The sequence below is a fragment of the Schistocerca cancellata genome, unplaced genomic scaffold (genome assembly GCF_023864275.1).
Source record: "Schistocerca cancellata isolate TAMUIC-IGC-003103 unplaced genomic scaffold, iqSchCanc2.1 HiC_scaffold_884, whole genome shotgun sequence".
NCBI lineage: Eukaryota > Metazoa > Arthropoda > Insecta > Orthoptera > Acrididae > Schistocerca > Schistocerca cancellata.
The window spans coordinates 42,294-69,511 of NW_026046894.1; the positions used below are offsets into that span (position 1 = coordinate 42,294).

Genomic DNA, 27,218 nt, shown 5'->3' on the forward strand with positions numbered 1-27,218 from the left:
TTCGTGTACGAGCCTCGCTACAGTGTGCATGCATTTTATCCATGTGAAGAGGCGTAAGCAGGTGCTACCATTCTGCGAGATTCCTGCAGAAGGCATACGAATTGCGTTGAGATGCAGAGCACAAGTCAAGGCCTCCGTGGCGCAATCGGCTAGCGCGTTCGGCTGTTAACCGAAAGGTTGGTGGTTCGAGCCCACCCGGGGGCGAAATCGTTTTAACCGTCACCGAGGTGAGGACATACGTCAACTTTGTTAGAGATACACAGCTAGTGTGACAACTTGGCTGTGTTTGAGTGATGCCACAGAGCCTTATACACATTCAGCCAAGTGACACTGTAGGTAAAAACATGGCCCTACACAGACGTTCTACTGTTTTCCTATTTCTTCGTCATGTGTGACACTGCAGTAGAGCGACGCCCACTACAAAAGACGTATTCTTTACATTCAATTTCAGCGTATACGTCGCGAGTGCCATATGACAGGGCCTGTCTCTCGATGTCGATTTCTATTTGGTGTCTCTTAAGTGTCGGTCTGCAGTAGGCCGCTGCTGGCCGAGCGACGTGCAGTCGCCTTACATGAAGCCCCATGGGCAACGCTAGTGCCACTGTCGACAACAGCATACTGCAGCCAGAGAGAGGAGCCGAAAGGCGCATTTCGCAGTCGAGCCACGCAATCCAACAAACTGTGCACTAGGTCAAGATTGTGCAGACCGCAAACGTTTGGTGGCACGACGCTCGTCGTCGATCGTAAGGGCGAAACAGTCAAGAGATGTGGAAAACGGCCATGTGGACACCCCCAGCAGCAGCTGTGTGCCAAATCCGATATCTGGTCGAGGGCTGCAAGATTCAGCATGATGAAGTGACAATTCGGGGAGAGCTCACAAACGCAAAGCTGCCGCCTTCTTAGCTCAGTGGTAGAGCACTGGTCTCGTAAACCAGGGGTCGTGAGTTCGAACCTCACAGAAGGCATTCATTTTTTTAACCTTCCCGCAAGGAGCGGAGCTATCTCGAGCAGCATCTAACACATGGCAGTACACTGAATGAAAGGGATGTTCTACAACCTATAACAAGTATCATGCTGGCCTCAGAGGTTTTCTGATTGCATAGGCAGAACAGTGGTTTGTATGCATTTTGTAGTATGATGTCATGCTTGGCGATGTCATTCGTGTACGAGCCTCGCTACAGTGTGCATGCATTTTATCCATGTGAAGAGGCGTAAGCAGGTGCTACCATTCTGCGAGATTCCTGCAGAAGGCATACGAATTGCGTTGAGATGCAGAGCACAAGTCAAGGCCTCCGTGGCGCAATCGGCTAGCGCGTTCGGCTGTTAACCGAAAGGTTGGTGGTTCGAGCCCACCCGGGGGCGAAATCGTTTTAACCGTCACCGAGGTGAGGACATACGTCAACTTTGTTAGAGATACACAGCTAGTGTGACAACTTGGCTGTGTTTGAGTGATGCCACAGAGCCTTATACACATTCAGCCAAGTGACACTGTAGGTAAAAACATGGCCCTACACAGACGTTCTACTGTTTTCCTATTTCTTCGTCATGTGTGACACTGCAGTAGAGCGACGCCCACTACAAAAGACGTATTCTTTACATTCAATTTCAGCGTATACGTCGCGAGTGCCATATGACAGGGCCTGTCTCTCGATGTCGATTTCTATTTGGTGTCTCTTAAGTGTCGGTCTGCAGTAGGCCGCTGCTGGCCGAGCGACGTGCAGTCGCCTTACATGAAGCCCCATGGGCAACGCTAGTGCCACTGTCGACAACAGCATACTGCAGCCAGAGAGAGGAGCCGAAAGGCGCATTTCGCAGTCGAGCCACGCAATCCAACAAACTGTGCACTAGGTCAAGATTGTGCAGACCGCAAACGTTTGGTGGCACGACGCTCGTCGTCGATCGTAAGGGCGAAACAGTCAAGAGATGTGGAAAACGGCCATGTGGACACCCCCAGCAGCAGCTGTGTGCCAAATCCGATATCTGGTCGAGGGCTGCAAGATTCAGCATGATGAAGTGACAATTCGGGGAGAGCTCACAAACGCAAAGCTGCCGCCTTCTTAGCTCAGTGGTAGAGCACTGGTCTCGTAAACCAGGGGTCGTGAGTTCGAACCTCACAGAAGGCATTCATTTTTTTAACCTTCCCGCAAGGAGCGGAGCTATCTCGAGCAGCATCTAACACATGGCAGTACACTGAATGAAAGGGATGTTCTACAACCTATAACAAGTATCATGCTGGCCTCAGAGGTTTTCTGATTGCATAGGCAGAACAGTGGTTTGTATGCATTTTGTAGTATGATGTCATGCTTGGCGATGTCATTCGTGTACGAGCCTCGCTACAGTGTGCATGCATTTTATCCATGTGAAGAGGCGTAAGCAGGTGCTACCATTCTGCGAGATTCCTGCAGAAGGCATACGAATTGCGTTGAGATGCAGAGCACAAGTCAAGGCCTCCGTGGCGCAATCGGCTAGCGCGTTCGGCTGTTAACCGAAAGGTTGGTGGTTCGAGCCCACCCGGGGGCGAAATCGTTTTAACCGTCACCGAGGTGAGGACATACGTCAACTTTGTTAGAGATACACAGCTAGTGTGACAACTTGGCTGTGTTTGAGTGATGCCACAGAGCCTTATACACATTCAGCCAAGTGACACTGTAGGTAAAAACATGGCCCTACACAGACGTTCTACTGTTTTCCTATTTCTTCGTCATGTGTGACACTGCAGTAGAGCGACGCCCACTACAAAAGACGTATTCTTTACATTCAATTTCAGCGTATACGTCGCGAGTGCCATATGACAGGGCCTGTCTCTCGATGTCGATTTCTATTTGGTGTCTCTTAAGTGTCGGTCTGCAGTAGGCCGCTGCTGGCCGAGCGACGTGCAGTCGCCTTACATGAAGCCCCATGGGCAACGCTAGTGCCACTGTCGACAACAGCATACTGCAGCCAGAGAGAGGAGCCGAAAGGCGCATTTCGCAGTCGAGCCACGCAATCCAACAAACTGTGCACTAGGTCAAGATTGTGCAGACCGCAAACGTTTGGTGGCACGACGCTCGTCGTCGATCGTAAGGGCGAAACAGTCAAGAGATGTGGAAAACGGCCATGTGGACACCCCCAGCAGCAGCTGTGTGCCAAATCCGATATCTGGTCGAGGGCTGCAAGATTCAGCATGATGAAGTGACAATTCGGGGAGAGCTCACAAACGCAAAGCTGCCGCCTTCTTAGCTCAGTGGTAGAGCACTGGTCTCGTAAACCAGGGGTCGTGAGTTCGAACCTCACAGAAGGCATTCATTTTTTTAACCTTCCCGCAAGGAGCGGAGCTATCTCGAGCAGCATCTAACACATGGCAGTACACTGAATGAAAGGGATGTTCTACAACCTATAACAAGTATCATGCTGGCCTCAGAGGTTTTCTGATTGCATAGGCAGAACAGTGGTTTGTATGCATTTTGTAGTATGATGTCATGCTTGGCGATGTCATTCGTGTACGAGCCTCGCTACAGTGTGCATGCATTTTATCCATGTGAAGAGGCGTAAGCAGGTGCTACCATTCTGCGAGATTCCTGCAGAAGGCATACGAATTGCGTTGAGATGCAGAGCACAAGTCAAGGCCTCCGTGGCGCAATCGGCTAGCGCGTTCGGCTGTTAACCGAAAGGTTGGTGGTTCGAGCCCACCCGGGGGCGAAATCGTTTTAACCGTCACCGAGGTGAGGACATACGTCAACTTTGTTAGAGATACACAGCTAGTGTGACAACTTGGCTGTGTTTGAGTGATGCCACAGAGCCTTATACACATTCAGCCAAGTGACACTGTAGGTAAAAACATGGCCCTACACAGACGTTCTACTGTTTTCCTATTTCTTCGTCATGTGTGACACTGCAGTAGAGCGACGCCCACTACAAAAGACGTATTCTTTACATTCAATTTCAGCGTATACGTCGCGAGTGCCATATGACAGGGCCTGTCTCTCGATGTCGATTTCTATTTGGTGTCTCTTAAGTGTCGGTCTGCAGTAGGCCGCTGCTGGCCGAGCGACGTGCAGTCGCCTTACATGAAGCCCCATGGGCAACGCTAGTGCCACTGTCGACAACAGCATACTGCAGCCAGAGAGAGGAGCCGAAAGGCGCATTTCGCAGTCGAGCCACGCAATCCAACAAACTGTGCACTAGGTCAAGATTGTGCAGACCGCAAACGTTTGGTGGCACGACGCTCGTCGTCGATCGTAAGGGCGAAACAGTCAAGAGATGTGGAAAACGGCCATGTGGACACCCCCAGCAGCAGCTGTGTGCCAAATCCGATATCTGGTCGAGGGCTGCAAGATTCAGCATGATGAAGTGACAATTCGGGGAGAGCTCACAAACGCAAAGCTGCCGCCTTCTTAGCTCAGTGGTAGAGCACTGGTCTCGTAAACCAGGGGTCGTGAGTTCGAACCTCACAGAAGGCATTCATTTTTTTAACCTTCCCGCAAGGAGCGGAGCTATCTCGAGCAGCATCTAACACATGCAGTACACTGAATGAAAGGGATGTTCTACAACCTATAACAAGTATCATGCTGGCCTCAGAGGTTTTCTGATTGCATAGGCAGAACAGTGGTTTGTATGCATTTTGTAGGTATGATGTCATGCTTGGCGATGCCATTCGTGTACGAGCCTCGCTACAGTGTGCATGCATTTTATCCATGTGAAGAGGCGTAAGCAGGTGCTACCATTCTGCGAGATTCCTGCAGAAGGCATACGAATTGCGTTGAGATGCAGAGCACAAGTCAAGGCCTCCGTGGCGCAATCGGCTAGCGCGTTCGGCTGTTAACCGAAAGGTTGGTGGTTCGAGCCCACCCGGGGGCGAAATCGTTTTAACCGTCACCGAGGTGAGGACATACGTCAACTTTGTTAGAGATACACAGCTAGTGTGACAACTTGGCTGTGTTTGAGTGATGCCACAGAGCCTTATACACATTCAGCCAAGTGACACTGTAGGTAAAAACATGGCCCTACACAGACGTTCTACTGTTTTCCTATTTCTTCGTCATGTGTGACACTGCAGTAGAGCGACGCCCACTACAAAAGACGTATTCTTTACATTCAATTTCAGCGTATACGTCGCGAGTGCCATATGACAGGGCCTGTCTCTCGATGTCGATTTCTATTTGGTGTCTCTTAAGTGTCGGTCTGCAGTAGGCCGCTGCTGGCCGAGCGACGTGCAGTCGCCTTACATGAAGCCCCATGGGCAACGCTAGTGCCACTGTCGACAACAGCATACTGCAGCCAGAGAGAGGAGCCGAAAGGCGCATTTCGCAGTCGAGCCACGCAATCCAACAAACTGTGCACTAGGTCAAGATTGTGCAGACCGCAAACGTTTGGTGGCACGACGCTCGTCGTCGATCGTAAGGGCGAAACAGTCAAGAGATGTGGAAAACGGCCATGTGGACACCCCCAGCAGCAGCTGTGTGCCAAATCCGATATCTGGTCGAGGGCTGCAAGATTCAGCATGATGAAGTGACAATTCGGGGAGAGCTCACAAACGCAAAGCTGCCGCCTTCTTAGCTCAGTGGTAGAGCACTGGTCTCGTAAACCAGGGGTCGTGAGTTCGAACCTCACAGAAGGCATTCATTTTTTTAACCTTCCCGCAAGGAGCGGAGCTATCTCGAGCAGCATCTAACACATGGCAGTACACTGAATGAAAGGGATGTTCTACAACCTATAACAAGTATCATGCTGGCCTCAGAGGTTTTCTGATTGCATAGGCAGAACAGTGGTTTGTATGCATTTTGTAGTATGATGTCATGCTTGGCGATGTCATTCGTGTACGAGCCTCGCTACAGTGTGCATGCATTTTATCCATGTGAAGAGGCGTAAGCAGGTGCTACCATTCTGCGAGATTCCTGCAGAAGGCATACGAATTGCGTTGAGATGCAGAGCACAAGTCAAGGCCTCCGTGGCGCAATCGGCTAGCGCGTTCGGCTGTTAACCGAAAGGTTGGTGGTTCGAGCCCACCCGGGGGCGAAATCGTTTTAACCGTCACCGAGGTGAGGACATACGTCAACTTTGTTAGAGATACACAGCTAGTGTGACAACTTGGCTGTGTTTGAGTGATGCCACAGAGCCTTATACACATTCAGCCAAGTGACACTGTAGGTAAAAACATGGCCCTACACAGACGTTCTACTGTTTTCCTATTTCTTCGTCATGTGTGACACTGCAGTAGAGCGACGCCCACTACAAAAGACGTATTCTTTACATTCAATTTCAGCGTATACGTCGCGAGTGCCATATGACAGGGCCTGTCTCTCGATGTCGATTTCTATTTGGTGTCTCTTAAGTGTCGGTCTGCAGTAGGCCGCTGCTGGCCGAGCGACGTGCAGTCGCCTTACATGAAGCCCCATGGGCAACGCTAGTGCCACTGTCGACAACAGCATACTGCAGCCAGAGAGAGGAGCCGAAAGGCGCATTTCGCAGTCGAGCCACGCAATCCAACAAACTGTGCACTAGGTCAAGATTGTGCAGACCGCAAACGTTTGGTGGCACGACGCTCGTCGTCGATCGTAAGGGCGAAACAGTCAAGAGATGTGGAAAACGGCCATGTGGACACCCCCAGCAGCAGCTGTGTGCCAAATCCGATATCTGGTCGAGGGCTGCAAGATTCAGCATGATGAAGTGACAATTCGGGGAGAGCTCACAAACGCAAAGCTGCCGCCTTCTTAGCTCAGTGGTAGAGCACTGGTCTCGTAAACCAGGGGTCGTGAGTTCGAACCTCACAGAAGGCATTCATTTTTTTAACCTTCCCGCAAGGAGCGGAGCTATCTCGAGCAGCATCTAACACATGGCAGTACACTGAATGAAAGGGATGTTCTACAACCTATAACAAGTATCATGCTGGCCTCAGAGGTTTTCTGATTGCATAGGCAGAACAGTGGTTTGTATGCATTTTGTAGTATGATGTCATGCTTGGCGATGTCATTCGTGTACGAGCCTCGCTACAGTGTGCATGCATTTTATCCATGTGAAGAGGCGTAAGCAGGTGCTACCATTCTGCGAGATTCCTGCAGAAGGCATACGAATTGCGTTGAGATGCAGAGCACAAGTCAAGGCCTCCGTGGCGCAATCGGCTAGCGCGTTCGGCTGTTAACCGAAAGGTTGGTGGTTCGAGCCCACCCGGGGGCGAAATCGTTTTAACCGTCACCGAGGTGAGGACATACGTCAACTTTGTTAGAGATACACAGCTAGTGTGACAACTTGGCTGTGTTTGAGTGATGCCACAGAGCCTTATACACATTCAGCCAAGTGACACTGTAGGTAAAAACATGGCCCTACACAGACGTTCTACTGTTTTCCTATTTCTTCGTCATGTGTGACACTGCAGTAGAGCGACGCCCACTACAAAAGACGTATTCTTTACATTCAATTTCAGCGTATACGTCGCGAGTGCCATATGACAGGGCCTGTCTCTCGATGTCGATTTCTATTTGGTGTCTCTTAAGTGTCGGTCTGCAGTAGGCCGCTGCTGGCCGAGCGACGTGCAGTCGCCTTACATGAAGCCCCATGGGCAACGCTAGTGCCACTGTCGACAACAGCATACTGCAGCCAGAGAGAGGAGCCGAAAGGCGCATTTCGCAGTCGAGCCACGCAATCCAACAAACTGTGCACTAGGTCAAGATTGTGCAGACCGCAAACGTTTGGTGGCACGACGCTCGTCGTCGATCGTAAGGGCGAAACAGTCAAGAGATGTGGAAAACGGCCATGTGGACACCCCCAGCAGCAGCTGTGTGCCAAATCCGATATCTGGTCGAGGGCTGCAAGATTCAGCATGATGAAGTGACAATTCGGGGAGAGCTCACAAACGCAAAGCTGCCGCCTTCTTAGCTCAGTGGTAGAGCACTGGTCTCGTAAACCAGGGGTCGTGAGTTCGAACCTCACAGAAGACATTCATTTTTTTAACCTTCCCGCAAGGAGCGGAGCTATCTCGAGCAGCATCTAACACATGGCAGTACACTGAATGAAAGGGATGTTCTACAACCTATAACAAGTATCATGCTGGCCTCAGAGGTTTTCTGATTGCATAGGCAGAACAGTGGTTTGTATGCATTTTGTAGTATGATGTCATGCTTGGCGATGTCATTCGTGTACGAGCCTCGCTACAGTGTGCATGCATTTTATCCATGTGAAGAGGCGTAAGCAGGTGCTACCATTCTGCGAGATTCCTGCAGAAGGCATACGAATTGCGTTGAGATGCAGAGCACAAGTCAAGGCCTCCGTGGCGCAATCGGCTAGCGCGTTCGGCTGTTAACCGAAAGGTTGGTGGTTCGAGCCCACCCGGGGGCGAAATCGTTTTAACCGTCACCGAGGTGAGGACATACGTCAACTTTGTTAGAGATACACAGCTAGTGTGACAACTTGGCTGTGTTTGAGTGATGCCACAGAGCCTTATACACATTCAGCCAAGTGACACTGTAGGTAAAAACATGGCCCTACACAGACGTTCTACTGTTTTCCTATTTCTTCGTCATGTGTGACACTGCAGTAGAGCGACGCCCACTACAAAAGACGTATTCTTTACATTCAATTTCAGCGTATACGTCGCGAGTGCCATATGACAGGGCCTGTCTCTCGATGTCGATTTCTATTTGGTGTCTCTTAAGTGTCGGTCTGCAGTAGGCCGCTGCTGGCCGAGCGACGTGCAGTCGCCTTACATGAAGCCCCATGGGCAACGCTAGTGCCACTGTCGACAACAGCATACTGCAGCCAGAGAGAGGAGCCGAAAGGCGCATTTCGCAGTCGAGCCACGCAATCCAACAAACTGTGCACTAGGTCAAGATTGTGCAGACCGCAAACGTTTGGTGGCACGACGCTCGTCGTCGATCGTAAGGGCGAAACAGTCAAGAGATGTGGAAAACGGCCATGTGGACACCCCCAGCAGCAGCTGTGTGCCAAATCCGATATCTGGTCGAGGGCTGCAAGATTCAGCATGATGAAGTGACAATTCGGGGAGAGCTCACAAACGCAAAGCTGCCGCCTTCTTAGCTCAGTGGTAGAGCACTGGTCTCGTAAACCAGGGGTCGTGAGTTCGAACCTCACAGAAGGCATTCATTTTTTTAACCTTCCCGCAAGGAGCGGAGCTATCTCGAGCAGCATCTAACACATGGCAGTACACTGAATGAAAGGGATGTTCTACAACCTATAACAAGTATCATGCTGGCCTCAGAGGTTTTCTGATTGCATAGGCAGAACAGTGGTTTGTATGCATTTTGTAGTATGATGTCATGCTTGGCGATGCCATTCGTGTACGAGCCTCGCTACAGTGTGCATGCATTTTATCCATGTGAAGAGGCGTAAGCAGGTGCTACCATTCTGCGAGATTCCTGCAGAAGGCATACGAATTGCGTTGAGATGCAGAGCACAAGTCAAGGCCTCCGTGGCGCAATCGGCTAGCGCGTTCGGCTGTTAACCGAAAGGTTGGTGGTTCGAGCCCACCCGGGGGCGAAATCGTTTTAACCGTCACCGAGGTGAGGACATACGTCAACTTTGTTAGAGATACACAGCTAGTGTGACAACTTGGCTGTGTTTGAGTGATGCCACAGAGCCTTATACACATTCAGCCAAGTGACACTGTAGGTAAAAACATGGCCCTACACAGACGTTCTACTGTTTTCCTATTTCTTCGTCATGTGTGACACTGCAGTAGAGCGACGCCCACTACAAAAGACGTATTCTTTACATTCAATTTCAGCGTATACGTCGCGAGTGCCATATGACAGGGCCTGTCTCTCGATGTCGATTTCTATTTGGTGTCTCTTAAGTGTCGGTCTGCAGTAGGCCGCTGCTGGCCGAGCGACGTGCAGTCGCCTTACATGAAGCCCCATGGGCAACGCTAGTGCCACTGTCGACAACAGCATACTGCAGCCAGAGAGAGGAGCCGAAAGGCGCATTTCGCAGTCGAGCCACGCAATCCAACAAACTGTGCACTAGGTCAAGATTGTGCAGACCGCAAACGTTTGGTGGCACGACGCTCGTCGTCGATCGTAAGGGCGAAACAGTCAAGAGATGTGGAAAACGGCCATGTGGACACCCCCAGCAGCAGCTGTGTGCCAAATCCGATATCTGGTCGAGGGCTGCAAGATTCAGCATGATGAAGTGACAATTCGGGGAGAGCTCACAAACGCAAAGCTGCCGCCTTCTTAGCTCAGTGGTAGAGCACTGGTCTCGTAAACCAGGGGTCGTGAGTTCGAACCTCACAGAAGGCATTCATTTTTTTAACCTTCCCGCAAGGAGCGGAGCTATCTCGAGCAGCATCTAACACATGGCAGTACACTGAATGAAAGGGATGTTCTACAACCTATAACAAGTATCATGCTGGCCTCAGAGGTTTTCTGATTGCATAGGCAGAACAGTGGTTTGTATGCATTTTGTAGTATGATGTCATGCTTGGCGATGTCATTCGTGTACGAGCCTCGCTACAGTGTGCATGCATTTTATCCATGTGAAGAGGCGTAAGCAGGTGCTACCATTCTGCGAGATTCCTGCAGAAGGCATACGAATTGCGTTGAGATGCAGAGCACAAGTCAAGGCCTCCGTGGCGCAATCGGCTAGCGCGTTCGGCTGTTAACCGAAAGGTTGGTGGTTCGAGCCCACCCGGGGGCGAAATCGTTTTAACCGTCACCGAGGTGAGGACATACGTCAACTTTGTTAGAGATACACAGCTAGTGTGACAACTTGGCTGTGTTTGAGTGATGCCACAGAGCCTTATACACATTCAGCCAAGTGACACTGTAGGTAAAAACATGGCCCTACACAGACGTTCTACTGTTTTCCTATTTCTTCGTCATGTGTGACACTGCAGTAGAGCGACGCCCACTACAAAAGACGTATTCTTTACATTCAATTTCAGCGTATACGTCGCGAGTGCCATATGACAGGGCCTGTCTCTCGATGTCGATTTCTATTTGGTGTCTCTTAAGTGTCGGTCTGCAGTAGGCCGCTGCTGGCCGAGCGACGTGCAGTCGCCTTACATGAAGCCCCATGGGCAACGCTAGTGCCACTGTCGACAACAGCATACTGCAGCCAGAGAGAGGAGCCGAAAGGCGCATTTCGCAGTCGAGCCACGCAATCCAACAAACTGTGCACTAGGTCAAGATTGTGCAGACCGCAAACGTTTGGTGGCACGACGCTCGTCGTCGATCGTAAGGGCGAAACAGTCAAGAGATGTGGAAAACGGCCATGTGGACACCCCCAGCAGCAGCTGTGTGCCAAATCCGATATCTGGTCGAGGGCTGCAAGATTCAGCATGATGAAGTGACAATTCGGGGAGAGCTCACAAACGCAAAGCTGCCGCCTTCTTAGCTCAGTGGTAGAGCACTGGTCTCGTAAACCAGGGGTCGTGAGTTCGAACCTCACAGAAGGCATTCATTTTTTTAACCTTCCCGCAAGGAGCGGAGCTATCTCGAGCAGCATCTAACACATGGCAGTACACTGAATGAAAGGGATGTTCTACAACCTATAACAAGTATCATGCTGGCCTCAGAGGTTTTCTGATTGCATAGGCAGAACAGTGGTTTGTATGCATTTTGTAGTATGATGTCATGCTTGGCGATGTCATTCGTGTACGAGCCTCGCTACAGTGTGCATGCATTTTATCCATGTGAAGAGGCGTAAGCAGGTGCTACCATTCTGCGAGATTCCTGCAGAAGGCATACGAATTGCGTTGAGATGCAGAGCACAAGTCAAGGCCTCCGTGGCGCAATCGGCTAGCGCGTTCGGCTGTTAACCGAAAGGTTGGTGGTTCGAGCCCACCCGGGGGCGAAATCGTTTTAACCGTCACCGAGGTGAGGACATACGTCAACTTTGTTAGAGATACACAGCTAGTGTGACAACTTGGCTGTGTTTGAGTGATGCCACAGAGCCTTATACACATTCAGCCAAGTGACACTGTAGGTAAAAACATGGCCCTACACAGACGTTCTACTGTTTTCCTATTTCTTCGTCATGTGTGACACTGCAGTAGAGCGACGCCCACTACAAAAGACGTATTCTTTACATTCAATTTCAGCGTATACGTCGCGAGTGCCATATGACAGGGCCTGTCTCTCGATGTCGATTTCTATTTGGTGTCTCTTAAGTGTCGGTCTGCAGTAGGCCGCTGCTGGCCGAGCGACGTGCAGTCGCCTTACATGAAGCCCCATGGGCAACGCTAGTGCCACTGTCGACAACAGCATACTGCAGCCAGAGAGAGGAGCCGAAAGGCGCATTTCGCAGTCGAGCCACGCAATCCAACAAACTGTGCACTAGGTCAAGATTGTGCAGACCGCAAACGTTTGGTGGCACGACGCTCGTCGTCGATCGTAAGGGCGAAACAGTCAAGAGATGTGGAAAACGGCCATGTGGACACCCCCAGCAGCAGCTGTGTGCCAAATCCGATATCTGGTCGAGGGCTGCAAGATTCAGCATGATGAAGTGACAATTCGGGGAGAGCTCACAAACGCAAAGCTGCCGCCTTCTTAGCTCAGTGGTAGAGCACTGGTCTCGTAAACCAGGGGTCGTGAGTTCGAACCTCACAGAAGGCATTCATTTTTTTAACCTTCCCGCAAGGAGCGGAGCTATCTCGAGCAGCATCTAACACATGGCAGTACACTGAATGAAAGGGATGTTCTACAACCTATAACAAGTATCATGCTGGCCTCAGAGGTTTTCTGATTGCATAGGCAGAACAGTGGTTTGTATGCATTTTGTAGTATGATGTCATGCTTGGCGATGCCATTCGTGTACGAGCCTCGCTACAGTGTGCATGCATTTTATCCATGTGAAGAGGCGTAAGCAGGTGCTACCATTCTGCGAGATTCCTGCAGAAGGCATACGAATTGCGTTGAGATGCAGAGCACAAGTCAAGGCCTCCGTGGCGCAATCGGCTAGCGCGTTCGGCTGTTAACCGAAAGGTTGGTGGTTCGAGCCCACCCGGGGGCGAAATCGTTTTAACCGTCACCGAGGTGAGGACATACGTCAACTTTGTTAGAGATACACAGCTAGTGTGACAACTTGGCTGTGTTTGAGTGATGCCACAGAGCCTTATACACATTCAGCCAAGTGACACTGTAGGTAAAAACATGGCCCTACACAGACGTTCTACTGTTTTCCTATTTCTTCGTCATGTGTGACACTGCAGTAGAGCGACGCCCACTACAAAAGACGTATTCTTTACATTCAATTTCAGCGTATACGTCGCGAGTGCCATATGACAGGGCCTGTCTCTCGATGTCGATTTCTATTTGGTGTCTCTTAAGTGTCGGTCTGCAGTAGGCCGCTGCTGGCCGAGCGACGTGCAGTCGCCTTACATGAAGCCCCATGGGCAACGCTAGTGCCACTGTCGACAACAGCATACTGCAGCCAGAGAGAGGAGCCGAAAGGCGCATTTCGCAGTCGAGCCACGCAATCCAACAAACTGTGCACTAGGTCAAGATTGTGCAGACCGCAAACGTTTGGTGGCACGACGCTCGTCGTCGATCGTAAGGGCGAAACAGTCAAGAGATGTGGAAAACGGCCATGTGGACACCCCCAGCAGCAGCTGTGTGCCAAATCCGATATCTGGTCGAGGGCTGCAAGATTCAGCATGATGAAGTGACAATTCGGGGAGAGCTCACAAACGCAAAGCTGCCGCCTTCTTAGCTCAGTGGTAGAGCACTGGTCTCGTAAACCAGGGGTCGTGAGTTCGAACCTCACAGAAGACATTCATTTTTTTAACCTTCCCGCAAGGAGCGGAGCTATCTCGAGCAGCATCTAACACATGGCAGTACACTGAATGAAAGGGATGTTCTACAACCTATAACAAGTATCATGCTGGCCTCAGAGGTTTTCTGATTGCATAGGCAGAACAGTGGTTTGTATGCATTTTGTAGTATGATGTCATGCTTGGCGATGTCATTCGTGTACGAGCCTCGCTACAGTGTGCATGCATTTTATCCATGTGAAGAGGCGTAAGCAGGTGCTACCATTCTGCGAGATTCCTGCAGAAGGCATACGAATTGCGTTGAGATGCAGAGCACAAGTCAAGGCCTCCGTGGCGCAATCGGCTAGCGCGTTCGGCTGTTAACCGAAAGGTTGGTGGTTCGAGCCCACCCGGGGGCGAAATCGTTTTAACCGTCACCGAGGTGAGGACATACGTCAACTTTGTTAGAGATACACAGCTAGTGTGACAACTTGGCTGTGTTTGAGTGATGCCACAGAGCCTTATACACATTCAGCCAAGTGACACTGTAGGTAAAAACATGGCCCTACACAGACGTTCTACTGTTTTCCTATTTCTTCGTCATGTGTGACACTGCAGTAGAGCGACGCCCACTACAAAAGACGTATTCTTTACATTCAATTTCAGCGTATACGTCGCGAGTGCCATATGACAGGGCCTGTCTCTCGATGTCGATTTCTATTTGGTGTCTCTTAAGTGTCGGTCTGCAGTAGGCCGCTGCTGGCCGAGCGACGTGCAGTCGCCTTACATGAAGCCCCATGGGCAACGCTAGTGCCACTGTCGACAACAGCGTACTGCAGCCAGAGAGAGGAGCCGAAAGGCGCATTTCGCAGTCGAGCCACGCAATCCAACAAACTGTGCACTAGGTCAAGATTGTGCAGACCGCAAACGTTTGGTGGCACGACGCTCGTCGTCGATCGTAAGGGCGAAACAGTCAAGAGATGTGGAAAACGGCCATGTGGACACCCCCAGCAGCAGCTGTGTGCCAAATCCGATATCTGGTCGAGGGCTGCAAGATTCAGCATGATGAAGTGACAATTCGGGGAGAGCTCACAAACGCAAAGCTGCCGCCTTCTTAGCTCAGTGGTAGAGCACTGGTCTCGTAAACCAGGGGTCGTGAGTTCGAACCTCACAGAAGGCATTCATTTTTTTAACCTTCCCGCAAGGAGCGGAGCTATCTCGAGCAGCATCTAACACATGGCAGTACACTGAATGAAAGGGATGTTCTACAACCTATAACAAGTATCATGCTGGCCTCAGAGGTTTTCTGATTGCATAGGCAGAACAGTGGTTTGTATGCATTTTGTAGTATGATGTCATGCTTGGCGATGTCATTCGTGTACGAGCCTCGCTACAGTGTGCATGCATTTTATCCATGTGAAGAGGCGTAAGCAGGTGCTACCATTCTGCGAGATTCCTGCAGAAGGCATACGAATTGCGTTGAGATGCAGAGCACAAGTCAAGGCCTCCGTGGCGCAATCGGCTAGCGCGTTCGGCTGTTAACCGAAAGGTTGGTGGTTCGAGCCCACCCGGGGGCGAAATCGTTTTAACCGTCACCGAGGTGAGGACATACGTCAACTTTGTTAGAGATACACAGCTAGTGTGACAACTTGGCTGTGTTTGAGTGATGCCACAGAGCCTTATACACATTCAGCCAAGTGACACTGTAGGTAAAAACATGGCCCTACACAGACGTTCTACTGTTTTCCTATTTCTTCGTCATGTGTGACACTGCAGTAGAGCGACGCCCACTACAAAAGACGTATTCTTTACATTCAATTTCAGCGTATACGTCGCGAGTGCCATATGACAGGGCCTGTCTCTCGATGTCGATTTCTATTTGGTGTCTCTTAAGTGTCGGTCTGCAGTAGGCCGCTGCTGGCCGAGCGACGTGCAGTCGCCTTACATGAAGCCCCATGGGCAACGCTAGTGCCACTGTCGACAACAGCGTACTGCAGCCAGAGAGAGGAGCCGAAAGGCGCATTTCGCAGTCGAGCCACGCAATCCAACAAACTGTGCACTAGGTCAAGATTGTGCAGACCGCAAACGTTTGGTGGCACGACGCTCGTCGTCGATCGTAAGGGCGAAACAGTCAAGAGATGTGGAAAACGGCCATGTGGACACCCCCAGCAGCAGCTGTGTGCCAAATCCGATATCTGGTCGAGGGCTGCAAGATTCAGCATGATGAAGTGACAATTCGGGGAGAGCTCACAAACGCAAAGCTGCCGCCTTCTTAGCTCAGTGGTAGAGCACTGGTCTCGTAAACCAGGGGTCGTGAGTTCGAACCTCACAGAAGGCATTCATTTTTTTAACCTTCCCGCAAGGAGCGGAGCTATCTCGAGCAGCATCTAACACATGGCAGTACACTGAATGAAAGGGATGTTCTACAACCTATAACAAGTATCATGCTGGCCTCAGAGGTTTTCTGATTGCATAGGCAGAACAGTGGTTTGTATGCATTTTGTAGTATGATGTCATGCTTGGCGATGTCATTCGTGTACGAGCCTCGCTACAGTGTGCATGCATTTTATCCATGTGAAGAGGCGTAAGCAGGTGCTACCATTCTGCGAGATTCCTGCAGAAGGCATACGAATTGCGTTGAGATGCAGAGCACAAGTCAAGGCCTCCGTGGCGCAATCGGCTAGCGCGTTCGGCTGTTAACCGAAAGGTTGGTGGTTCGAGCCCACCCGGGGGCGAAATCGTTTTAACCGTCACCGAGGTGAGGACATACGTCAACTTTGTTAGAGATACACAGCTAGTGTGACAACTTGGCTGTGTTTGAGTGATGCCACAGAGCCTTATACACATTCAGCCAAGTGACACTGTAGGTAAAAACATGGCCCTACACAGACGTTCTACTGTTTTCCTATTTCTTCGTCATGTGTGACACTGCAGTAGAGCGACGCCCACTACAAAAGACGTATTCTTTACATTCAATTTCAGCGTATACGTCGCGAGTGCCATATGACAGGGCCTGTCTCTCGATGTCGATTTCTATTTGGTGTCTCTTAAGTGTCGGTCTGCAGTAGGCCGCTGCTGGCCGAGCGACGTGCAGTCGCCTTACATGAAGCCCCATGGGCAACGCTAGTGCCACTGTCGACAACAGCATACTGCAGCCAGAGAGAGGAGCCGAAAGGCGCATTTCGCAGTCGAGCCACGCAATCCAACAAACTGTGCACTAGGTCAAGATTGTGCAGACCGCAAACGTTTGGTGGCACGACGCTCGTCGTCGATCGTAAGGGCGAAACAGTCAAGAGATGTGGAAAACGGCCATGTGGACACCCCCAGCAGCAGCTGTGTGCCAAATCCGATATCTGGTCGAGGGCTGCAAGATTCAGCATGATGAAGTGACAATTCGGGGAGAGCTCACAAACGCAAAGCTGCCGCCTTCTTAGCTCAGTGGTAGAGCACTGGTCTCGTAAACCAGGGGTCGTGAGTTCGAACCTCACAGAAGGCATTCATTTTTTTAACCTTCCCGCAAGGAGCGGAGCTATCTCGAGCAGCATCTAACACATGGCAGTACACTGAATGAAAGGGATGTTCTACAACCTATAACAAGTATCATGCTGGCCTCAGAGGTTTTCTGATTGCATAGGCAGAACAGTGGTTTGTATGCATTTTGTAGTATGATGTCATGCTTGGCGATGTCATTCGTGTACGAGCCTCGCTACAGTGTGCATGCATTTTATCCATGTGAAGAGGCGTAAGCAGGTGCTACCATTCTGCGAGATTCCTGCAGAAGGCATACGAATTGCGTTGAGATGCAGAGCACAAGTCAAGGCCTCCGTGGCGCAATCGGCTAGCGCGTTCGGCTGTTAACCGAAAGGTTGGTGGTTCGAGCCCACCCGGGGGCGAAATCGTTTTAACCGTCACCGAGGTGAGGACATACGTCAACTTTGTTAGAGATACACAGCTAGTGTGACAACTTGGCTGTGTTTGAGTGATGCCACAGAGCCTTATACACATTCAGCCAAGTGACACTGTAGGTAAAAACATGGCCCTACACAGACGTTCTACTGTTTTCCTATTTCTTCGTCATGTGTGACACTGCAGTAGAGCGACGCCCACTACAAAAGACGTATTCTTTACATTCAATTTCAGCGTATACGTCGCGAGTGCCATATGACAGGGCCTGTCTCTCGATGTCGATTTCTATTTGGTGTCTCTTAAGTGTCGGTCTGCAGTAGGCCGCTGCTGGCCGAGCGACGTGCAGTCGCCTTACATGAAGCCCCATGGGCAACGCTAGTGCCACTGTCGACAACAGCATACTGCAGCCAGAGAGAGGAGCCGAAAGGCGCATTTCGCAGTCGAGCCACGCAATCCAACAAACTGTGCACTAGGTCAAGATTGTGCAGACCGCAAACGTTTGGTGGCACGACGCTCGTCGTCGATCGTAAGGGCGAAACAGTCAAGAGATGTGGAAAACGGCCACGTGGACACCCCCAGCAGCAGCTGTGTGCCAAATCCGATATCTGGTCGAGGGCTGCAAGATTCAGCATGATGAAGTGACAATTCGGGGAGAGCTCACAAACGCAAAGCTGCCGCCTTCTTAGCTCAGTGGTAGAGCACTGGTCTCGTAAACCAGGGGTCGTGAGTTCGAACCTCACAGAAGGCATTCATTTTTTTAACCTTCCCGCAAGGAGCGGAGCTATCTCGAGCAGCATCTAACACATGGCAGTACACTGAATGAAAGGGATGTTCTACAACCTATAACAAGTATCATGCTGGCCTCAGAGGTTTTCTGATTGCATAGGCAGAACAGTGGTTTGTATGCATTTTGTAGTATGATGTCATGCTTGGCGATGCCATTCGTGTACGAGCCTCGCTACAGTGTGCATGCATTTTATCCATGTGAAGAGGCGTAAGCAGGTGCTACCATTCTGCGAGATTCCTGCAGAAGGCATACGAATTGCGTTGCCTCCGTGGCGCAATCGGCTAGCGCGTTCGGCTGTTAACCGAAAGGTTGGTGGTTCGAGCCCACCTGGGGGCGAAATCGTTTTAACCGTCACCGAGGTGAGGACATACGTCAACTTTGTTAGAGATACACAGCTAGTGTGACAACTTGGCTGTGTTTGAGTGATGCCACAGAGCCTTATACACATTCAGCCAAGTGACACTGTAGGTAAAAACATGGCCCTACACAGACGTTCTACTGTTTTCCTATTTCTTCGTCATGTGTGACACTGCAGTAGAGCGACGCCCACTACAAAAGACGTATTCTTTACATTCAATTTCAGCGTATACGTCGCGAGTGCCATATGACAGGGCCTGTCTCTCGATGTCGATTTCTATTTGGTGTCTCTTAAGTGTCGGTCTGCAGTAGGCCGCTGCTGGCCGAGCGACGTGCAGTCGCCTTACATGAAGCCCCATGGGCAACGCTAGTGCCACTGTCGACAACAGCATACTGCAGCCAGAGAGAGGAGCCGAAAGGCGCATTTCGCAGTCGAGCCACGCAATCCAACAAACTGTGCACTAGGTCAAGATTGTGCAGACCGCAAACGTTTGGTGGCACGACGCTCGTCGTCGATCGTAAGGGCGAAACAGTCAAGAGATGTGGAAAACGGCCACGTGGACACCCCCAGCAGCAGCTGTGTGCCAAATCCGATATCTGGTCGAGGGCTGCAAGATTCAGCATGATGAAGTGACAATTCGGGGAGAGCTCACAAACGCAAAGCTGCCGCCTTCTTAGCTCAGTGGTAGAGCACTGGTCTCGTAAACCAGGGGTCGTGAGTTCGAACCTCACAGAAGGCATTCATTTTTTTAACCTTCCCGCAAGGAGCGGAGCTATCTCGAGCAGCATCTAACACATGGCAGTACACTGAATGAAAGGGATGTTCTACAACCTATAACAAGTATCATGCTGGCCTCAGAGGTTTTCTGATTGCATAGGCAGAACAGTGGTTTGTATGCATTTTGTAGTATGATGTCATGCTTGGCGATGCCATTCGTGTACGAGCCTCGCTACAGTGTGCATGCATTTTATCCATGTGAAGAGGCGTAAGCAGGTGCTACCATTCTGCGAGATTCCTGCAGAAGGCATACGAATTGCGTTGCCTCCGTGGCGCAATCGGCTAGCGCGTTCGGCTGTTAACCGAAAGGTTGGTGGTTCGAGCCCACCCGGGGGCGAAATCGTTTTAACCGTCACCGAGGTGAGGACATACGTCAACTTTGTTAGAGATACACAGCTAGTGTGACAACTTGGCTGTGTTTGAGTGATGCCACAGAGCCTTATACACATTCAGCCAAGTGACACTGTAGGTAAAAACATGGCCCTACACAGACGTTCTACTGTTTTCCTATTTCTTCGTCATGTGTGACACTGCAGTAGAGCGACGCCCACTACAAAAGACGTATTCTTTACATTCAATTTCAGCGTATACGTCGCGAGTGCCATATGACAGGGCCTGTCTCTCGATGTCGATTTCTATTTGGTGTCTCTTAAGTGTCGGTCTGCAGTAGGCCGCTGCTGGCCGAGTGACGTGCAGTCGCCTTACATGAAGCCCCATGGGCAACGCTAGTGCCACTGTCGACAACAGCATACTGCAGCCAGAGAGAGGAGCCGAAAGGCGCATTTCGCAGTCGAGCCACGCAATCCAACAAACTGTGCACTAGGTCAAGATTGTGCAGACCGCAAACGTTTGGTGGCACGACGCTCGTCGTCGATCGTAAGGGCGAAACAGTCAAGAGATGTGGAAAACGGCCATGTGGACACCCCCAGCAGCAGCTGTGTGCCAAATCCGATATCTGGTCGAGGGCTGCAAGATTCAGCATGATGAAGTGACAATTCGGGGAGAGCTCACAAACGCAAAGCTGCCGCCTTCTTAGCTCAGTGGTAGAGCACTGGTCTCGTAAACCAGGGGTCGTGAGTTCGAACCTCACAGAAGGCATTCATTTTTTTAACCTTCCCGCAAGGAGCGGAGCTATCTCGAGCAGCATCTAACACATGGCAGTACACTGAATGAAAGGGATGTTCTACAACCTATAACAAGTATCATGCTGGCCTCAGAGGTTTTCTGATTGCATAGGCAGAACAGTGGTTTGTATGCATTTTGTAGTATGATGTCATGCTTGGCGATGCCATTCGTGTACGAGCCTCGCTACAGTGTGCATGCATTTTATCCATGTGAAGAGGCGTAAGCAGGTGCTACCATTCTGCGAGATTCCTGCAGAAGGCATACGAATTGCGTTGAGATGCAGAGCACAAGTCAAGGCCTCCGTGGCGCAATCGGCTAGCGCGTTCGGCTGTTAACCGAAAGGTTGGTGGTTCGAGCCCACCCGGGGGCGAAATCGTTTTAACCGTCACCGAGGTGAGGACATACGTCAACTTTGTTAGAGATACACAGCTAGTGTGACAACTTGGCTGTGTTTGAGTGATGCCACAGAGCCTTATACACATTCAGCCAAGTGACACTGTAGGTAAAAACATGGCCCTACACAGACGTTCTACTGTTTTCCTATTTCTTCGTCATGTGTGACACTGCAGTAGAGCGACGCCCACTACAAAAGACGTATTCTTTACATTCAATTTCAGCGTATACGTCGCGAGTGCCATATGACAGGGCCTGTCTCTCGATGTCGATTTCTATTTGGTGTCTCTTAAGTGTCGGTCTGCAGTAGGCCGCTGCTGGCCGAGCGACGTGCAGTCGCCTTACATGAAGCCCCATGGGCAACGCTAGTGCCACTGTCGACAACAGCATACTGCAGCCAGAGAGAGGAGCCGAAAGGCGCATTTCGCAGTCGAGCCACGCAATCCAACAAACTGTGCACTAGGTCAAGATTGTGCAGACCGCAAACGTTTGGTGGCACGACGCTCGTCGTCGATCGTAAGGGCGAAACAGTCAAGAGATGTGGAAAACGGCCATGTGGACACCCCCAGCAGCAGCTGTGTGCCAAATCCGATATCTGGTCGAGGGCTGCAAGATTCAGCATGATGAAGTGACAATTCGGGGAGAGCTCACAAACGCAAAGCTGCCGCCTTCTTAGCTCAGTGGTAGAGCACTGGTCTCGTAAACCAGGGGTCGTGAGTTCGAACCTCACAGAAGGCATTCATTTTTTTAACCTTCCCGCAAGGAGCGGAGCTATCTCGAGCAGCATCTAACACATGGCAGTACACTGAATGAAAGGGATGTTCTACAACCTATAACAAGTATCATGCTGGCCTCAGAGGTTTTCTGATTGCATAGGCAGAACAGTGGTTTGTATGCATTTTGTAGTATGATGTCATGCTTGGCGATGCCATTCGTGTACGAGCCTCGCTACAGTGTGCATGCATTTTATCCATGTGAAGAGGCGTAAGCAGGTGCTACCATTCTGCGAGATTCCTGCAGAAGGCATACGAATTGCGTTGAGATGCAGAGCACAAGTCAAGGCCTCCGTGGCGCAATCGGCTAGCGCGTTCGGCTGTTAACCGAAAGGTTGGTGGTTCGAGCCCACCCGGGGGCGAAATCGTTTTAACCGTCACCGAGGTGAGGACATACGTCAACTTTGTTAGAGATACACAGCTAGTGTGACAACTTGGCTGTGTTTGAGTGATGCCACAGAGCCTTATACACATTCAGCCAAGTGACACTGTAGGTAAAAACATGGCCCTACACAGACGTTCTACTGTTTTCCTATTTCTTCGTCATGTGTGACACTGCAGTAGAGCGACGCCCACTACAAAAGACGTATTCTTTACATTCAATTTCAGCGTATACGTCGCGAGTGCCATATGACAGGGCCTGTCTCTCGATGTCGATTTCTATTTGGTGTCTCTTAAGTGTCGGTCTGCAGTAGGCCGCTGCTGGCCGAGCGACGTGCAGTCGCCTTACATGAAGCCCCATGGGCAACGCTAGTGCCACTGTCGACAACAGCATACTGCAGCCAGAGAGAGGAGCCGAAAGGCGCATTTCGCAGTCGAGCCACGCAATCCAACAAACTGTGCACTAGGTCAAGATTGTGCAGACCGCAAACGTTTGGTGGCACGACGCTCGTCGTCGATCGTAAGGGCGAAACAGTCAAGAGATGTGGAAAACGGCCATGTGGACACCCCCAGCAGCAGCTGTGTGCCAAATCCGATATCTGGTCGAGGGCTGCAAGATTCAGCATGATGAAGTGACAATTCGGGGAGAGCTCACAAACGCAAAGCTGCCGCCTTCTTAGCTCAGTGGTAGAGCACTGGTCTCGTAAACCAGGGGTCGTGAGTTCGAACCTCACAGAAGGCATTCATTTTTTTAACCTTCCCGCAAGGAGCGGAGCTATCTCGAGCAGCATCTAACACATGGCAGTACACTGAATGAAAGGGATGTTCTACAACCTATAACAAGTATCATGCTGGCCTCAGAGGTTTTCTGATTGCATAGGCAGAACAGTGGTTTGTATGCATTTTGTAGTATGATGTCATGCTTGGCGATGCCATTCGTGTACGAGCCTCGCTACAGTGTGCATGCATTTTATCCATGTGAAGAGGCGTAAGCAGGTGCTACCATTCTGCGAGATTCCTGCAGAAGGCATACGAATTGCGTTGAGATGCAGAGCACAAGTCAAGGCCTCCGTGGCATTCCGGCTCTAGCTGTCTGCGCGTTAGGACGTGTCCGCCGCTGCTCTGTGTACGTTAGTGGTGACGCCAAGTCCTGAGTTTTAGTTTGTTGCTGTTTGTGAATTTCTGTATTTCAACGTGACTGGTGTCATTGTGCAAAGTTTCTGTGTGTTTTCGTCCGTTATAACGGTTCTGTTTTGGAGGAATTTCGGTTTATTGCCGGGATCTCCTCGTAACTGACGAAAAATGGCTGGAATTGTCCGGAAGAATACCCTGGTTTTCTCCTTCGAGAAGGAAACACGTGCAGTGCAACCTACGGCTTTGGAAATCCATGACTGGCTGACCGACGTAATTGGAGTAAGTTCTGATTCCGTACATACCACTCAATTAGATGCTGACAAATACTGTGTTTTTGTCAAATTTTTTAATCCCGTGGATGTTGAGAAGCTGTTGTTGAAGTGGGGTAGTGTTGCTGAATTTGTGCATAGAGATGGGTCTAAAAGTAGTGTTTCGATTCGGAAAGCGGATATCACGTATAAAACTGTAAGAGTGCTAAACATTCCCATTGAAGTAGATAATCAGCTGATTAAAGAGGCACTATCGAAATACGGGGAGATCCAGTCCATTGTCAACGAAAGGTGGTCAAAATTGTATAAATTGCAGTGTTTCAATGGCATACGATCAGTAGAAATGGAAGTTAAAGCCAATATTCCATCTTTCCTTTCTATTGCTGGTCATAAAGCGCATATCGTTTACTCAGGGCAGGTTCAGACATGTAATATTTGTAATGAAACGGGTCATTTCCGTCAAGACTGTCCCCGCCGTGTCTATGTCCTTAAAAATAGCCTTACGCAGCGTCAGCGACTTACGCTTAATGATGTTCTGCCTAACAATCATCAACCTCCCCCGGCCAGTAATGATGGAGCTCGTACTTCTGATGTAACTGCCGTAAATGTCGCTGATTTTCCTCCCTTGCATGTAATTACCGATCGCAGTTCTTCTACCCATGAATGCGATCTGCAAACTAAAAAGAGACCTTTAGACACGACTGAAGACTGTTCTGACGATGCTACATCACAGTCCAACCGTAAACAAAAGCAATGCAGTGAGAGTGCGGGTGAGGACGTAGACAGTAAACATGTGGCGGTGACGCCGGCAGCAGAGGCCCTCCCGCCGACAGCTGCTGTTGCCACAGCGTTAGACGACATGGACGCGAAAACACAGGCTCCGATCACGGCGACACAGGAGTCGAGTTCTGAGGAACAGCAAGCGATGGATCGGACTCAGCCTTGCGAATCTACAGACACACAGCACTCCCTCCCCGTTGCACCGATGGAGGTCGCGGAAGGAACTGAAACTGGAACTAGACTTAACAAACAGGACTGTGTAGAGGCCACTTCCGCCCAATCGGCGCAAGTTGCGGATCACTCGCGGTCACACACTGCCACTGCTGAGGTTCAAAGACGCAGGCTAAAACCTCAACCGAACCTCAAAGCATCTCGTAACGCCGATAAACAAAAACTTGGAAAAGATGATGTGAAAGCCAAAAACGTATCATATGAAATAATTTCTGAAGTATCCCCCGAGAAAAACCCAAAGAAACTTGATGGTGCAAACCCCCACTGTAAAGATAAGTCTGACCCGGTAAAGAATCCGTCATTGAACTGACACAGCCAAGTCTAACTCGTGAAACGATACTGCTAAGTGCCACCATGTTCCTGCACAATTTCGGTGACAACGGAATTACCAATATGCCAAATTCGTAGTTGACTGTTTTTAGTATCATTTTTTTTCTTCTTTTTCTTATATTACCTCCAGAAGTAATTGATACTTTTCTCTGACAGTAGGGATTTTTTTTTCCTTATTTTCACAAGGAAGCTACATGTGCCAGGCATACACAATAACAACTATAAACATTAACAGGATTAAGTCAGAACCGAAGATTGCTGCTCTCAAGGATTTCCTTTACGAATCAGGAACTGACATAGCTTTGCTGCAAGAAGTCGCGATGCCTGACCTTAAGGTTGCAGGCTATGTAGAAATACTAAATATCTCACTCGAAACAAAAGTGGGGACAGCAATTTTAATCCGGGAAGGGATCCCTGTAACTGATGTCGAGAGACTGGACTCGGGCAGAGCAATCGGTCTTAAAGTCTTTGACGTTACTATTATTAACCTGTATGCCCCGTCAGGGACCTCCAATAGACCGGAAAGGGCTAAATTTTTTAGAGAAGAAATAATATATCTATTACGGAAAAACCCGCCGCAACTTTTAATTGGCGGCGATTTTAACTGTGTATTAAATAAAAAAGATCAGACTCCCAATTTTAATTGCTGTAACGAGTTGAAGCGGCTAGTTACGGATCTAAAACTCAGGGATACTTGGGAAATTAAATATCCCACTGTTGTTGCATATACGTACATAGCTACACAGTCCTGTAGCAGAATTGATAGGATATATGTGTCACAAGGTATGGAAAGATCCTTAGTTAAAGTCGAGACAATTCCTGTATATTTCTCCGACCATTGCAGTATGCTGGCTTCTATCAATTTAAAGGCACAACCAACTCGCCGCTTCAGAAGTCAGTGGAAGCTGAACGTATCTTTGCTACAGGACAATGAGTTAGCCGATGTTGTCAACGAAACGTGGAACATGTGCTTGCGCTCGGTAGATCGCTATGTGACTGTTACGGACTGGTGGTGCAACAGGGCAAAACCAAAACTGCGGAGCGTTTTAATTCACTACAGTCTCCAACGATCCCGTGAACTCAAGAACACCATAGAATTTTATTATGCAATGTTACGGAACTTGTATGAACAGGCGAGCATTTCCGGCATTCGTTTGGAAGACATTAAGAAAACTAAGGCCAAATTACTCCGCATTAAACAACAACAGCTGGAAGGACTAAAAGTAAAGTCGAAAGCCAAGTCATTATCAGAGGACGAAACTGCTTCCTTGTATCACCTCTTGCGACACGCAAAACATAGGAGTCGAACCCTTCTTGATGAGATCCAGACTCCGACCGGTCTGACCGTTACTTCACAGAAAGAGATCGTCAACGAGGTTTACCAGTATTACCACAATCTATATTCAGCCGGTCAGTTATGCGAAGAATCCTTTGAAGAATTTCTTGACAGCATAGTTCCTCAGCTGTCAGAAGAGGACAATGAAGGACTTCTTACTGATTTCACTGAAGAGGATGTCCACGAAACCGTCCGCAAGTCTCCTTTAAAAAAGTCACCGGGGCCGGATGGGTTGCCCGTTGAATTTTATCTGCGATACTGGTCACTCATTGGAGCAAAGTTTACTCAAATGGCAAACGAGATTATCCAAGGAAAACCACTACCTGCTGCTATGAAAGAATGCACAATAGTACTAGTTCCAAAGACTACATCGAAGCGAAATCTACACAACTTTCGCCCTATTTCGTTGCTTAACTCCGACTATAAAATCATAGCTAGAATGTTAAATAACAGACTTTCACTTTTAGCCAAAAAAATAGTAAGTCAACATCAGTCATGTGTACCTGGCAGAACTATTTTCAAAAGTATTGCGGAATACAGGGATTTAATTGCCATCACCTCTGTGACGAACATCAAATGTGCCATTTGTTTTATTGATTTTCACAAAGCCTTCGACCGTGTGGATCACAGGTTCCTTCTTACAACAATGAGAAAAATCGGCTTTGACGAACGAGCTCTCAGTGTGGTCACGAACGTTGCGTTGGGATTCAGCGCAAGTATCTCTGTCAACTGTCAAAGAACTAAGCAGATCCAGATACGGCGCGGCGTTCCTCAGGGCAGCCCGCTTTCCATGCTTCTATTCGTCTTTTCCTTGGAGCCGCTACTCCGCAGTCTTCACGCCAACCTAACAGGTATTACGTTAGCAGGTCACAAAACAGTCATAAATGCATACGCTGATGATGTAGGCGTCGTATTACGGAACGTCGATGACATTTCCAAATTAGAACTGCTCATTAA

General features: G+C 49.7%; 40 non-coding genes across 40 annotated transcripts; all 40 read left to right on the top strand.

Moving 5' to 3' along the window:
* Nucleotides 1-130: 130 nt before the first annotated feature.
* Trnan-guu (transfer RNA asparagine (anticodon GUU)) lies at nt 131-204 on the top strand. Its single transcript has one exon. It is a non-coding gene; the product is annotated as a tRNA-Asn (tRNA).
* Nucleotides 205-893: 689 nt separating this feature from the next.
* Trnat-cgu (transfer RNA threonine (anticodon CGU)) lies at nt 894-965 on the top strand. The gene has a single exon. It is a non-coding gene; the product is annotated as a tRNA-Thr (tRNA).
* A 323-nt stretch (nt 966-1,288) lies between these two features.
* On the top strand, nt 1,289-1,362 carry Trnan-guu (transfer RNA asparagine (anticodon GUU)). The gene has a single exon. It is a non-coding gene; the product is annotated as a tRNA-Asn (tRNA).
* A 689-nt stretch (nt 1,363-2,051) lies between these two features.
* On the top strand, nt 2,052-2,123 carry Trnat-cgu (transfer RNA threonine (anticodon CGU)). The gene has a single exon. It is a non-coding gene; the product is annotated as a tRNA-Thr (tRNA).
* Nucleotides 2,124-2,446: 323 nt separating this feature from the next.
* Nucleotides 2,447-2,520, top strand: Trnan-guu (transfer RNA asparagine (anticodon GUU)). The gene has a single exon. It is a non-coding gene; the product is annotated as a tRNA-Asn (tRNA).
* A 689-nt stretch (nt 2,521-3,209) lies between these two features.
* On the top strand, nt 3,210-3,281 carry Trnat-cgu (transfer RNA threonine (anticodon CGU)). Its single transcript has one exon. It is a non-coding gene; the product is annotated as a tRNA-Thr (tRNA).
* Nucleotides 3,282-3,604: 323 nt separating this feature from the next.
* On the top strand, nt 3,605-3,678 carry Trnan-guu (transfer RNA asparagine (anticodon GUU)). The gene has a single exon. It is a non-coding gene; the product is annotated as a tRNA-Asn (tRNA).
* Nucleotides 3,679-4,367: 689 nt separating this feature from the next.
* Nucleotides 4,368-4,439, top strand: Trnat-cgu (transfer RNA threonine (anticodon CGU)). Its single transcript has one exon. It is a non-coding gene; the product is annotated as a tRNA-Thr (tRNA).
* A 323-nt stretch (nt 4,440-4,762) lies between these two features.
* Nucleotides 4,763-4,836, top strand: Trnan-guu (transfer RNA asparagine (anticodon GUU)). Its single transcript has one exon. It is a non-coding gene; the product is annotated as a tRNA-Asn (tRNA).
* Nucleotides 4,837-5,525: 689 nt separating this feature from the next.
* On the top strand, nt 5,526-5,597 carry Trnat-cgu (transfer RNA threonine (anticodon CGU)). Its single transcript has one exon. It is a non-coding gene; the product is annotated as a tRNA-Thr (tRNA).
* Nucleotides 5,598-5,920: 323 nt separating this feature from the next.
* Nucleotides 5,921-5,994, top strand: Trnan-guu (transfer RNA asparagine (anticodon GUU)). Its single transcript has one exon. It is a non-coding gene; the product is annotated as a tRNA-Asn (tRNA).
* Nucleotides 5,995-6,683: 689 nt separating this feature from the next.
* On the top strand, nt 6,684-6,755 carry Trnat-cgu (transfer RNA threonine (anticodon CGU)). Its single transcript has one exon. It is a non-coding gene; the product is annotated as a tRNA-Thr (tRNA).
* Nucleotides 6,756-7,078: 323 nt separating this feature from the next.
* On the top strand, nt 7,079-7,152 carry Trnan-guu (transfer RNA asparagine (anticodon GUU)). Its single transcript has one exon. It is a non-coding gene; the product is annotated as a tRNA-Asn (tRNA).
* Nucleotides 7,153-7,841: 689 nt separating this feature from the next.
* Trnat-cgu (transfer RNA threonine (anticodon CGU)) lies at nt 7,842-7,913 on the top strand. Its single transcript has one exon. It is a non-coding gene; the product is annotated as a tRNA-Thr (tRNA).
* Nucleotides 7,914-8,236: 323 nt separating this feature from the next.
* On the top strand, nt 8,237-8,310 carry Trnan-guu (transfer RNA asparagine (anticodon GUU)). The gene has a single exon. It is a non-coding gene; the product is annotated as a tRNA-Asn (tRNA).
* A 689-nt stretch (nt 8,311-8,999) lies between these two features.
* Trnat-cgu (transfer RNA threonine (anticodon CGU)) lies at nt 9,000-9,071 on the top strand. Its single transcript has one exon. It is a non-coding gene; the product is annotated as a tRNA-Thr (tRNA).
* Nucleotides 9,072-9,394: 323 nt separating this feature from the next.
* Trnan-guu (transfer RNA asparagine (anticodon GUU)) lies at nt 9,395-9,468 on the top strand. The gene has a single exon. It is a non-coding gene; the product is annotated as a tRNA-Asn (tRNA).
* Nucleotides 9,469-10,157: 689 nt separating this feature from the next.
* Trnat-cgu (transfer RNA threonine (anticodon CGU)) lies at nt 10,158-10,229 on the top strand. The gene has a single exon. It is a non-coding gene; the product is annotated as a tRNA-Thr (tRNA).
* A 323-nt stretch (nt 10,230-10,552) lies between these two features.
* Nucleotides 10,553-10,626, top strand: Trnan-guu (transfer RNA asparagine (anticodon GUU)). The gene has a single exon. It is a non-coding gene; the product is annotated as a tRNA-Asn (tRNA).
* A 689-nt stretch (nt 10,627-11,315) lies between these two features.
* On the top strand, nt 11,316-11,387 carry Trnat-cgu (transfer RNA threonine (anticodon CGU)). The gene has a single exon. It is a non-coding gene; the product is annotated as a tRNA-Thr (tRNA).
* Nucleotides 11,388-11,710: 323 nt separating this feature from the next.
* Trnan-guu (transfer RNA asparagine (anticodon GUU)) lies at nt 11,711-11,784 on the top strand. The gene has a single exon. It is a non-coding gene; the product is annotated as a tRNA-Asn (tRNA).
* A 689-nt stretch (nt 11,785-12,473) lies between these two features.
* On the top strand, nt 12,474-12,545 carry Trnat-cgu (transfer RNA threonine (anticodon CGU)). Its single transcript has one exon. It is a non-coding gene; the product is annotated as a tRNA-Thr (tRNA).
* Nucleotides 12,546-12,868: 323 nt separating this feature from the next.
* Nucleotides 12,869-12,942, top strand: Trnan-guu (transfer RNA asparagine (anticodon GUU)). Its single transcript has one exon. It is a non-coding gene; the product is annotated as a tRNA-Asn (tRNA).
* Nucleotides 12,943-13,631: 689 nt separating this feature from the next.
* On the top strand, nt 13,632-13,703 carry Trnat-cgu (transfer RNA threonine (anticodon CGU)). Its single transcript has one exon. It is a non-coding gene; the product is annotated as a tRNA-Thr (tRNA).
* A 323-nt stretch (nt 13,704-14,026) lies between these two features.
* Nucleotides 14,027-14,100, top strand: Trnan-guu (transfer RNA asparagine (anticodon GUU)). The gene has a single exon. It is a non-coding gene; the product is annotated as a tRNA-Asn (tRNA).
* A 689-nt stretch (nt 14,101-14,789) lies between these two features.
* Trnat-cgu (transfer RNA threonine (anticodon CGU)) lies at nt 14,790-14,861 on the top strand. The gene has a single exon. It is a non-coding gene; the product is annotated as a tRNA-Thr (tRNA).
* A 323-nt stretch (nt 14,862-15,184) lies between these two features.
* On the top strand, nt 15,185-15,258 carry Trnan-guu (transfer RNA asparagine (anticodon GUU)). The gene has a single exon. It is a non-coding gene; the product is annotated as a tRNA-Asn (tRNA).
* A 689-nt stretch (nt 15,259-15,947) lies between these two features.
* Nucleotides 15,948-16,019, top strand: Trnat-cgu (transfer RNA threonine (anticodon CGU)). The gene has a single exon. It is a non-coding gene; the product is annotated as a tRNA-Thr (tRNA).
* A 323-nt stretch (nt 16,020-16,342) lies between these two features.
* On the top strand, nt 16,343-16,416 carry Trnan-guu (transfer RNA asparagine (anticodon GUU)). Its single transcript has one exon. It is a non-coding gene; the product is annotated as a tRNA-Asn (tRNA).
* Nucleotides 16,417-17,105: 689 nt separating this feature from the next.
* On the top strand, nt 17,106-17,177 carry Trnat-cgu (transfer RNA threonine (anticodon CGU)). Its single transcript has one exon. It is a non-coding gene; the product is annotated as a tRNA-Thr (tRNA).
* A 323-nt stretch (nt 17,178-17,500) lies between these two features.
* On the top strand, nt 17,501-17,574 carry Trnan-guu (transfer RNA asparagine (anticodon GUU)). The gene has a single exon. It is a non-coding gene; the product is annotated as a tRNA-Asn (tRNA).
* A 689-nt stretch (nt 17,575-18,263) lies between these two features.
* On the top strand, nt 18,264-18,335 carry Trnat-cgu (transfer RNA threonine (anticodon CGU)). The gene has a single exon. It is a non-coding gene; the product is annotated as a tRNA-Thr (tRNA).
* A 301-nt stretch (nt 18,336-18,636) lies between these two features.
* Trnan-guu (transfer RNA asparagine (anticodon GUU)) lies at nt 18,637-18,710 on the top strand. Its single transcript has one exon. It is a non-coding gene; the product is annotated as a tRNA-Asn (tRNA).
* Nucleotides 18,711-19,399: 689 nt separating this feature from the next.
* Nucleotides 19,400-19,471, top strand: Trnat-cgu (transfer RNA threonine (anticodon CGU)). The gene has a single exon. It is a non-coding gene; the product is annotated as a tRNA-Thr (tRNA).
* A 301-nt stretch (nt 19,472-19,772) lies between these two features.
* Trnan-guu (transfer RNA asparagine (anticodon GUU)) lies at nt 19,773-19,846 on the top strand. The gene has a single exon. It is a non-coding gene; the product is annotated as a tRNA-Asn (tRNA).
* A 689-nt stretch (nt 19,847-20,535) lies between these two features.
* On the top strand, nt 20,536-20,607 carry Trnat-cgu (transfer RNA threonine (anticodon CGU)). Its single transcript has one exon. It is a non-coding gene; the product is annotated as a tRNA-Thr (tRNA).
* A 323-nt stretch (nt 20,608-20,930) lies between these two features.
* On the top strand, nt 20,931-21,004 carry Trnan-guu (transfer RNA asparagine (anticodon GUU)). The gene has a single exon. It is a non-coding gene; the product is annotated as a tRNA-Asn (tRNA).
* Nucleotides 21,005-21,693: 689 nt separating this feature from the next.
* Trnat-cgu (transfer RNA threonine (anticodon CGU)) lies at nt 21,694-21,765 on the top strand. Its single transcript has one exon. It is a non-coding gene; the product is annotated as a tRNA-Thr (tRNA).
* A 323-nt stretch (nt 21,766-22,088) lies between these two features.
* Trnan-guu (transfer RNA asparagine (anticodon GUU)) lies at nt 22,089-22,162 on the top strand. Its single transcript has one exon. It is a non-coding gene; the product is annotated as a tRNA-Asn (tRNA).
* Nucleotides 22,163-22,851: 689 nt separating this feature from the next.
* On the top strand, nt 22,852-22,923 carry Trnat-cgu (transfer RNA threonine (anticodon CGU)). Its single transcript has one exon. It is a non-coding gene; the product is annotated as a tRNA-Thr (tRNA).
* Nucleotides 22,924-27,218: the final 4,295 nt, after the last annotated feature.